Source organism: Micromys minutus, assembly GCF_963924665.1.
Source record: "Micromys minutus genome assembly, chromosome: 1".
Lineage (NCBI taxonomy): Eukaryota > Metazoa > Chordata > Mammalia > Rodentia > Muridae > Micromys > Micromys minutus.
The window spans coordinates 136,614,720-136,622,872 of NC_137969.1; positions in this window are offsets into that span (position 1 = coordinate 136,614,720).

Sequence of the window (8,153 nt, forward strand, 5' to 3'; positions counted from 1 at the left end):
TTCTGTTTCCATGATCTGTCCTTTAGTGAGAGTGGGGCATTGAGGTCTCCCACTATTATTTTGTGGGGTAAAATGTATTTTTTGAGCTTTAGTAGAGTTTCTTTTATGAATATGGGTGTTTTTGTATTTGGAGCATCTAAGTTAAGGATTGAGAGTTCCTCCTGTCAAATTTCTTCTGTAATGAGTAAAAAGTGTCCTTCCTTATCTTTTTTGATAACTTTTGGTTGAATATCTACATTATTCAATACTAGAATGGCCACTCCAGCTTGCTTCTTGGAGACATTTGCTTGGAAGGTGTTTTCCCACCCTTTTCCTCTGAGATAGTGTCTGTCTTTGTCTCTCAGATGAGTTTCCTGTATGCAACAAATTGCTGGGTTTTGTTTATGTGTCCAGTCTGATAGCCTATATCTTTTTATTGGGGAATTGAGTCCATTTATGTTAACAGATATCAAGGAATAGTGGTTGCTGTTTCCTGCTATTTTTTCTTTTGGAGGTAGAATTGTGCCTGTGTCTTTCTTGTTTTTGTTTTTTTGCTTAGGAGTTTTCTTGTTTTTACTAGGATGTAGTTCCCCTCGTTGTATTGGGTGTTCCACTTATCATTCGTTGTAGTGCTGGGTTTGTGGTCAGATATTGTATAAATTTAGTTTTGTCCTGGGATATCTTGGTCTATCCATCTATAGTGATTGATAGTTTTTCTGGGAATCACAGCTTGGGCTGACATTTGTGTTCTTTTAGGGTTTTTATGATATCTGTTCAGGATCTTCTAGCTTTTATAGTCTCTGTTGAGAAGTTGGGTGTACTTCTGATTGGTCTGGCTTTATATATTACATGACCCTTTTCCCTTACTGCTTTTAGTATTCTTTCTTTGTTTTGAACACTTGGTGTTTTGACTATTATGTGTCAGGAAGTATTTCTTTTCTGGTCCACTCTATTTGGAGTTCTGTAGGCTTCTTTTATGCTCATGTTCATCTCATCATTAAGGGTAAGGAAGTTTTCTTCTACAATTCTGTTCAAGATATTTACTGTACCTCTTACTTGATATTCCTTGCCCTCTTTTATTCCTATTGTCTTTAAGTTTGGTCTTCTCATTGTGTCCTGGATCTCCTGGACATTTTGGGTTAGGAGCTTTTTGGTTTTTGCATCTTCTCTGAATGTTTTGTCTATGTTTTCAATGTTGTCTTCAGCCCCTGAGATAATCTCTTTCATCTCTTGTTGGAGGATTTTGCATCTGTGACTCCTGATTCTTTTTTTAGTTTCTCCATCTCCAGGGTTGTCTATTTTAGTGTTTTCTTTATTGTTTCTATTGGTATTTTTCAATTAATTTATCTCTTTAGTTCTTTTTTCTTGTAGTTCTTTGAGTTCTTTGAGGTTTTTTTTTTTGTTTTTTTGTTTTTTTGTTTTTGTTTTTTTTTTTTTTTTTGTATTTTCTCTTTAAAATCTTCTACTTGTTTATGGTTGTCCTCCTGTACTTGTTTAAGAAAGTTATTCATGCTCTTCTCAAAGATCTCCATCATAACCTTAAGGTATGATTTCAGGTCTGAGTCTTTTTCTGGAGTGTTTTGCAATCCTCTGCTTGCTGTGGTGGGAGAGCTGTGTTCCTTGACTTAGTTTCCATTTCTCAAGTTCTTTTGTTTTCTTCTTGCCATCTTGTTGTCTGTGATTATATGTGGTCTTGTTGTCAATGATTTGCACCTGTCTCTCCTGTGAACCTCAGGGCCCATGGGTTCAGGGAAAAAACCTTTTCTCAGTGTTCAGTTTTTAGTGGGCATGCAGTGAGATCTGTTAGCAGTGACTCAGCTCTGTCTTTGTGGGCTCAGATGTGGGAGCTCTTGTGAGGCTGTTCTGGTATCTCAGCCCTGTACACACAGGCCCTGAGAGCTACTGGCAGGGACCTGCCCCTTTCTCTAGGCCACACCGGACCCTTTTCCAGATAGCACAGTACTTTCTGCTCTCTGAGAACTCCCGATGTGCTCTCCCCAGACCTACTTGTCCGGCTCCTGTCTGGTTCAGGTGGATGAGGTTCTGTTGATTTGTTCTTCAAGCCCTGCCTTTCCTGAGCAAAGCCCAGCTCCCACTGACAAGGTCCTGTGCCTTGCTATGGGCCTGTGTGTATAGATTTTAAGCCTGGGCTTTCTGGGAGAATTCGAATTTCTTATGCCAGAAGTCCAGCCCCACCATAGACTGGAGGGCGCACTTTCCATGTGCTCAGCCTAGCCCTCTCTGCACTTTGGTTACTCACAGTGCAGCATCACCAGGCCTGTGTCCCTGGGTCTCCGCTGTTCCAGGTGGCATAGGGCCTGAGCATTTGGTCAAGATTTTTTATCCTAATAATGGAACTGTGATTTTACTAAGAACAAGATTGTTATTTAAATATAACAAATGTCTACTGTTAATCGCATGATAAAATGGAGATTAAAGTAAGTATTCATACAATTTTATTATTTGGAGAGAAGTAATGGAGGTTTGCTGATGTGAGTATCTTGGTGTGTAACATGTGTTCAATGAATCAAATTCAGTGTTAGGAAGAGATACTATTGCTCCCTTTTTATAGACTGGTATTGTAATCTTAAATGCTATTTATGGATTTCCCTGCCTTTTTTTCAGTTAAATGAATGACGTTCCATTCATATTTCATATTCAAGCTGACTTACTTTCCATCACTCTGCTGTGATTCTCTAAGAAAATATCAAGTTATGTAAACAAATATCATATAATTAATGGAAGTGCTTAACACACTGGTCCCCAGTGCAGAGAATGGTGTGACATCAAACTAGTCACCAGTCAAGAAAGAGAGATAATAAAAAGAAAATGCAATATTTCATTTTTCCTTGGGAAAGGTAGGCTCTGAATCACTAATGGTTATAATGGAGATATCAGCTGATCATGAATTACCCAGGCACACAAGAGGCATCTACAACCAAACTCTTCTACCTAGGAATCAAAGAATATTACACAATACAGAAGGTTGTAAGAGACAAGCACCCAAGAAATCTCCAATGAGATTGTGTATCTTAGAATTTATTTGGAAGCTACATCTATGAAATACCAACAATATTGCAATCTAAATAAGATCTGACCAATGATAATAGTTGTAGACATCCTATTGTGGTATATATAAATTCCATGCTCCTACTTCTAGACAAAAGACAAAATACAACTAATGTCTGCTAGGGTAAGAAAAACTCGTCTATCTCAGGGATAAGACCCCAAATTGATTATCCAGTAAAAAACAGTGAATCCTTATATACATACAAGTAAATCTAAAAAGTCCCAGTAGGATATATTTATGCAGGATATATTTAGATACAGAATTTATTTATATATTTATATGTATGTTTTGTGTATATATGTGTGTGTGTGTGTGTGTGCTTGTGTGTGTGTGTGTGTGTGTGTGTGTGTGTGTGTGTGTGTGTATGTAGCCATTGTAAAATTGAGGCTATCAATTTGAGGAATATTATATGGCAGGGGCTAGAAGGAAGGGAATACAAGGGAGTGTTGTAATTATATTTTAAGTTAAAATTTTTATAGCAAAGTTGAAATAGTAATGGATTAATATTGGATAGATGATAAAATTCTCTTTCTAACTTGTTCATTCATCCTAGTAGAGTATGTATCTCTATTCAAAAATGTGGAAAAATACATGATTACAAGATTTCCCTTGTCTTGATAACTTTGACTCAAATTTCTATAATCATAATCTTTAGTTGCTTTATTTCACATCTGATGTCCCTTTCACTGTATGTGCAAATTTACTTCTATATCTTAGATAATAGCACCCCATTTCTGGCTGGTTAGAGCATAACTGTCAAACACGTCCTGAGCTCTTGCTCCTCCTCCATCCATTGCTACAAAATGAGTGCCTGTGTCTTTTCACCACAATTTTTACTGTCACTTACAGTAAACGACCAGCCTCTTACCTACAAGTCCTCAACATCTCTCATTTACTTTTTATATATGTTAATTTGTAATCTTTCTAGCTGCTAAAATCCTAAACTAGCAATGCAGTTGGTATTTCATGTTATGCCTTTGAATGTGGGCTGTGTCCAAATTCTAGGTTTTAATCTTGAAGCCACATATCTCTCTTATACAACCAGATACGTTGATATTGGCACTCTCCCTTCCATTTTCTTCTAACATTTAGTCTAGCTGCTTGTCATCAGTTTTCCTCTCTCCAATTCTCAAGCAATAACTTCCTGGATGACTTCTTAGAACTGCTGTGTTATGTCTCACGACACATGAATCTCACCATATCTCTCAATTCTGATACTCTCTCCATGGGGTTATAACCATCTCAATTTGTTCCTTTTGTTTCCCAACTCACTGTCAAATATTGGTATATTACCTTCTCCAAAAAAAAGTAATTAGCCTATGTTCTCCTACCCAAACTGTTTCAAAAATCTTCAGATGTGCCAAGGACAGATAAAGGGATGGTAAATGCTTATTAAATTATAACATTTATGAACATATTAAATAAATTGATCCAAAACACCTGTTCCAGAATACATGATATAGTTAGCTGCCTGAGATTGATGGCAGCTCTCATTTTTAATGTGAATTTTTCGCTCACTATAGCTTTTAATGTTTTATTTAGTGTCATTTCCCCACCTAAAATAGCAAACAGTATCATCTAAATAAATCCAGTTTCATATGTAAACATGCTGTTTTCTTTAAAAGAAATGAGGAAACAACTAAAAAATCAGATGTTTTAGCGTGTGGTAGTATAAAAGTAAGGTTTTGCAAAATTCTCTTTTTTTCTTACGATATTATTTTAAAAAGAATGACACATATACAGATTTTTAAAAGCATTTTGGCATAAGACTATATGAATATATTTTTGTCAGTACTTAATTCTTTTAGAGGTTTGATAGAATGCATTGAAATCCTACTAGTTACCATGAGCATAAAGTACATGTAGGACACAAAGTAACATGGAAACAGTCAGTTTTCTTGGTGTATATACATTAAACATAATGATTTTTAAATACTAAAAATTGCCACAAGGCTATATTCTTAGCTCTTGAGTTATTAATGATTTTAGGTTCAGGTATACCACACTCTGAGAGGGTGCTATACACTTTATTTTTATGCTAAGAAGGACTGAGGCTTTCACTTTTTGGCCTTTTGTTGTTGTTGTTGTTGTCGTTGTTTTGAACTTCGTAAGGCCAGTGAGTTGTTTTCGGGGTATTCAGAGATTTCTGGGACCAGTATTCAATTATTGGTGACTGCATATTATGTCTGTTCTTTTGTGACTGTGTTACCTCACTGAGGATGATATTTTTTAGATGTATCCATTTTCCTAGGAATTTCATAAAGTCATTGTTTCTGATAGCTGAGTAGTAGTCCATTGTGTAAATACACCAAAACTTTTTTATCCATTCATCTACTGAAGAATTCTTTCCAGCTTCTGAATATTATAAATAGGGCTGTTATGAACATTGTGGTGCATGTGTCCTTATTGTATGTTGGAGCATCTTTTGGGTATATGCCCAGTAGTGGAATAACAGGGTCTTCAGGTAGGACTATGTCTAGTTTTTTGAGGATCCACAACACTGATGTCCATAGGGGTTTTACCAGCTTACAATCCTACCAACAGTGGAGGAGTGTTCATCTTTCTCTGCATCCTCATCAGTATCTCCTGTCATCTGAGTTTTTGATCTTAGCCATTCTGATGGTGTGAGATGGAATCTGAGTGTTGTTTTGATTTGCATTTCCCTGATGCCTAGGGATGTTGAACACTTCCTTAGATGCTTCTCAGCCATTTGATATTCCTTAAGTGAGAATTTTTTGTTTAACCCTAAACTCCATTTTTTAATAGAATTGCTTGATTCTCTGGCATCTAACTTCTTGAGTTCTTTGTATATATTGGATATTAGACCTCTACCAGATTTAGGGTTGTTAAATATCTTTTCCCAATCTGTTGGCTGGAGGTTTGTTTTCTTCACAGTGTCCTTAGCCTTACAGAAATTTTGCAATCTAAGTCCCAGTTTTCGATCTCTGGTCTTAGAACACAAGCCATTGGAAATTTTTGTTCAGGAAAATTTCCCCTGTGCCTATGTGTTCTAAGGTTTTCCTCACTTTCTCCTCTAATAGTTTTAGTGTGCCTGTTTTTATGTGGAGAACTTTGATCCACTTGTTCTTGAGCTTTGTACAAGGAGATAAGAAAGGGTCTATTTTCATTCTTTGGCATGCTGTGTGCCAGTTGAGCCAACACTATATGTTGAATAGGCTGTCCTTTTTCTATCGAAAGTTTTCAGCTCCTTTGTCAAAAATAAAGTGATCATATGTATGAGAGTTCATTTATGGATCTTCTATTCTGATCCATTAATCTTTCTGCCTATTTTTCCACCAGTACCATTTGTTTTTTAACACAATATATTTTGCAAAATTCTTGTTCACAGGTGACTTTTCTAACCTGTTTCTTTTATTTTTTACGGTTCCTTACCCTAACTTTGTTTCATTCTAAACAATTTTTGTCTACTATTTCAATTAACTTCACAATTGTTTTTTTCAATCAGCAATAACTTTTATTTATTTTAGGTACATTAAAATAAAACCTGGGAGCAACATTGTCCTAATGAAACTCAGTTTGGTGGTCAATGGGAGAAATAATCTATGAAACATTAATCAAGGGTAATTGAATTATTTCTTTAGACTTCAAGAAATATCACAATTAAGACTGTGTTCTTATGGCAAGTAAATTCTAAAAGTTTCTCTTGATTAAAACCTCTTTTAATTGCCTTCACATGGAAGAGAAATGCTTTCTGAAACTGACTGATTCTAAATGAATTCTCTTAAAATAGCAATCATAAGTAAGGTGATTTCTGTTTGGCATGCTCATATGCTAAAGTAAGGGTTCCTAACCTGTCTGTCACATGTGGAGGGGGAGAGGGCCATGAAGTGGGGGTGGAATTAAGGAATAACATTTGAAATGTAAATACAGAAAAAAATTAAAACAGTTCCTTTCTCAGGGGTCCCCTAGGACCATAGAAAACAAATATATTTTTATTACAATTATAAAATTAGCAAAATTACAGTTTTGATATATCAACAAAAATGACTTTATGGTTGGGGCACCACTAAAATATGAGGAAGTGTATAAAGGGCCCCAGCTTTAGGAATGTTGCTAAGCATTGCTCTAAGGCCTTTATGTAAATTAATTGTGAGTCCTTGGCATTTCCTCCCTGTTAGTTTCTGTAAGACCAAGAAGTGCAGTAAGGTTCTCGTATTGCCCAATGGATTATTTTGGTTCCAGGTTAAATGTTTTATCCCACAGTCAGTTTTATGTACCATATCAGATTCTATTTTAAAACAGGATATCACAGGAAAGACCACAATGCAGCTCACAGCTGCTCACCCATTGGCTTCTAGGAAACACAAGAAAGAAAATAGCAAGCCAGTGTGAGAAAATGAGCCCTTAGGGGACACCCAACTAAGACACATCCTCCAACAAAGTCCTACATTCAAAATTTCACATCTTTTCCATAGCAAGATCAATGGGAACCAGGTTTCTATCATGTGATTCTGAGGAAGACAGCTCATATCTAAAACTATAGGAAATTCATTATCTTACAAAATAAACATCATTTGATTTAGCAAACTATTTCTTGAGCTATGTTGCTTGTTGTTGGGATAAAAGCAATAGAAGAAAAAAGTCATTGCTTCTGAGATTTTTAAAACATCATGTCACTTGGTTAAAAACACATTATAAATGCATTCATTTGTCATTATCCTAACTTCTAATCAAACATTATACACTATGGTATAAAGATCAGGGTATAAACTGGTGTGTTTACACACATGAATCTCTTTGTGTGGTAAAATATGGGCAACTTCTGAAAAATCTTAACTTAGACAAGGCAGACAAAATGTCTATGGCAAACATGCATAAATTCTGCATTAATTTTGTATAATTTTAAAATTCTGTATAATTTTAAGCAAAAAAATGTTTAAAATCTGTACATTTATCTTTGTTTTGTAAAATAAAGCTGTTAAAAAATTTAAAAAAATAAAGTATTATGTCACATGAAAGAAACAACTCAAAAAAAACTGATCAATTGCATCTGAGAGTTGAAATAATTTAAAAAGAATGTAATGCTATATGTATCCATATAACATGCAAGTAAATAACTGTTCCTAAAGAAGACCTCACGTAT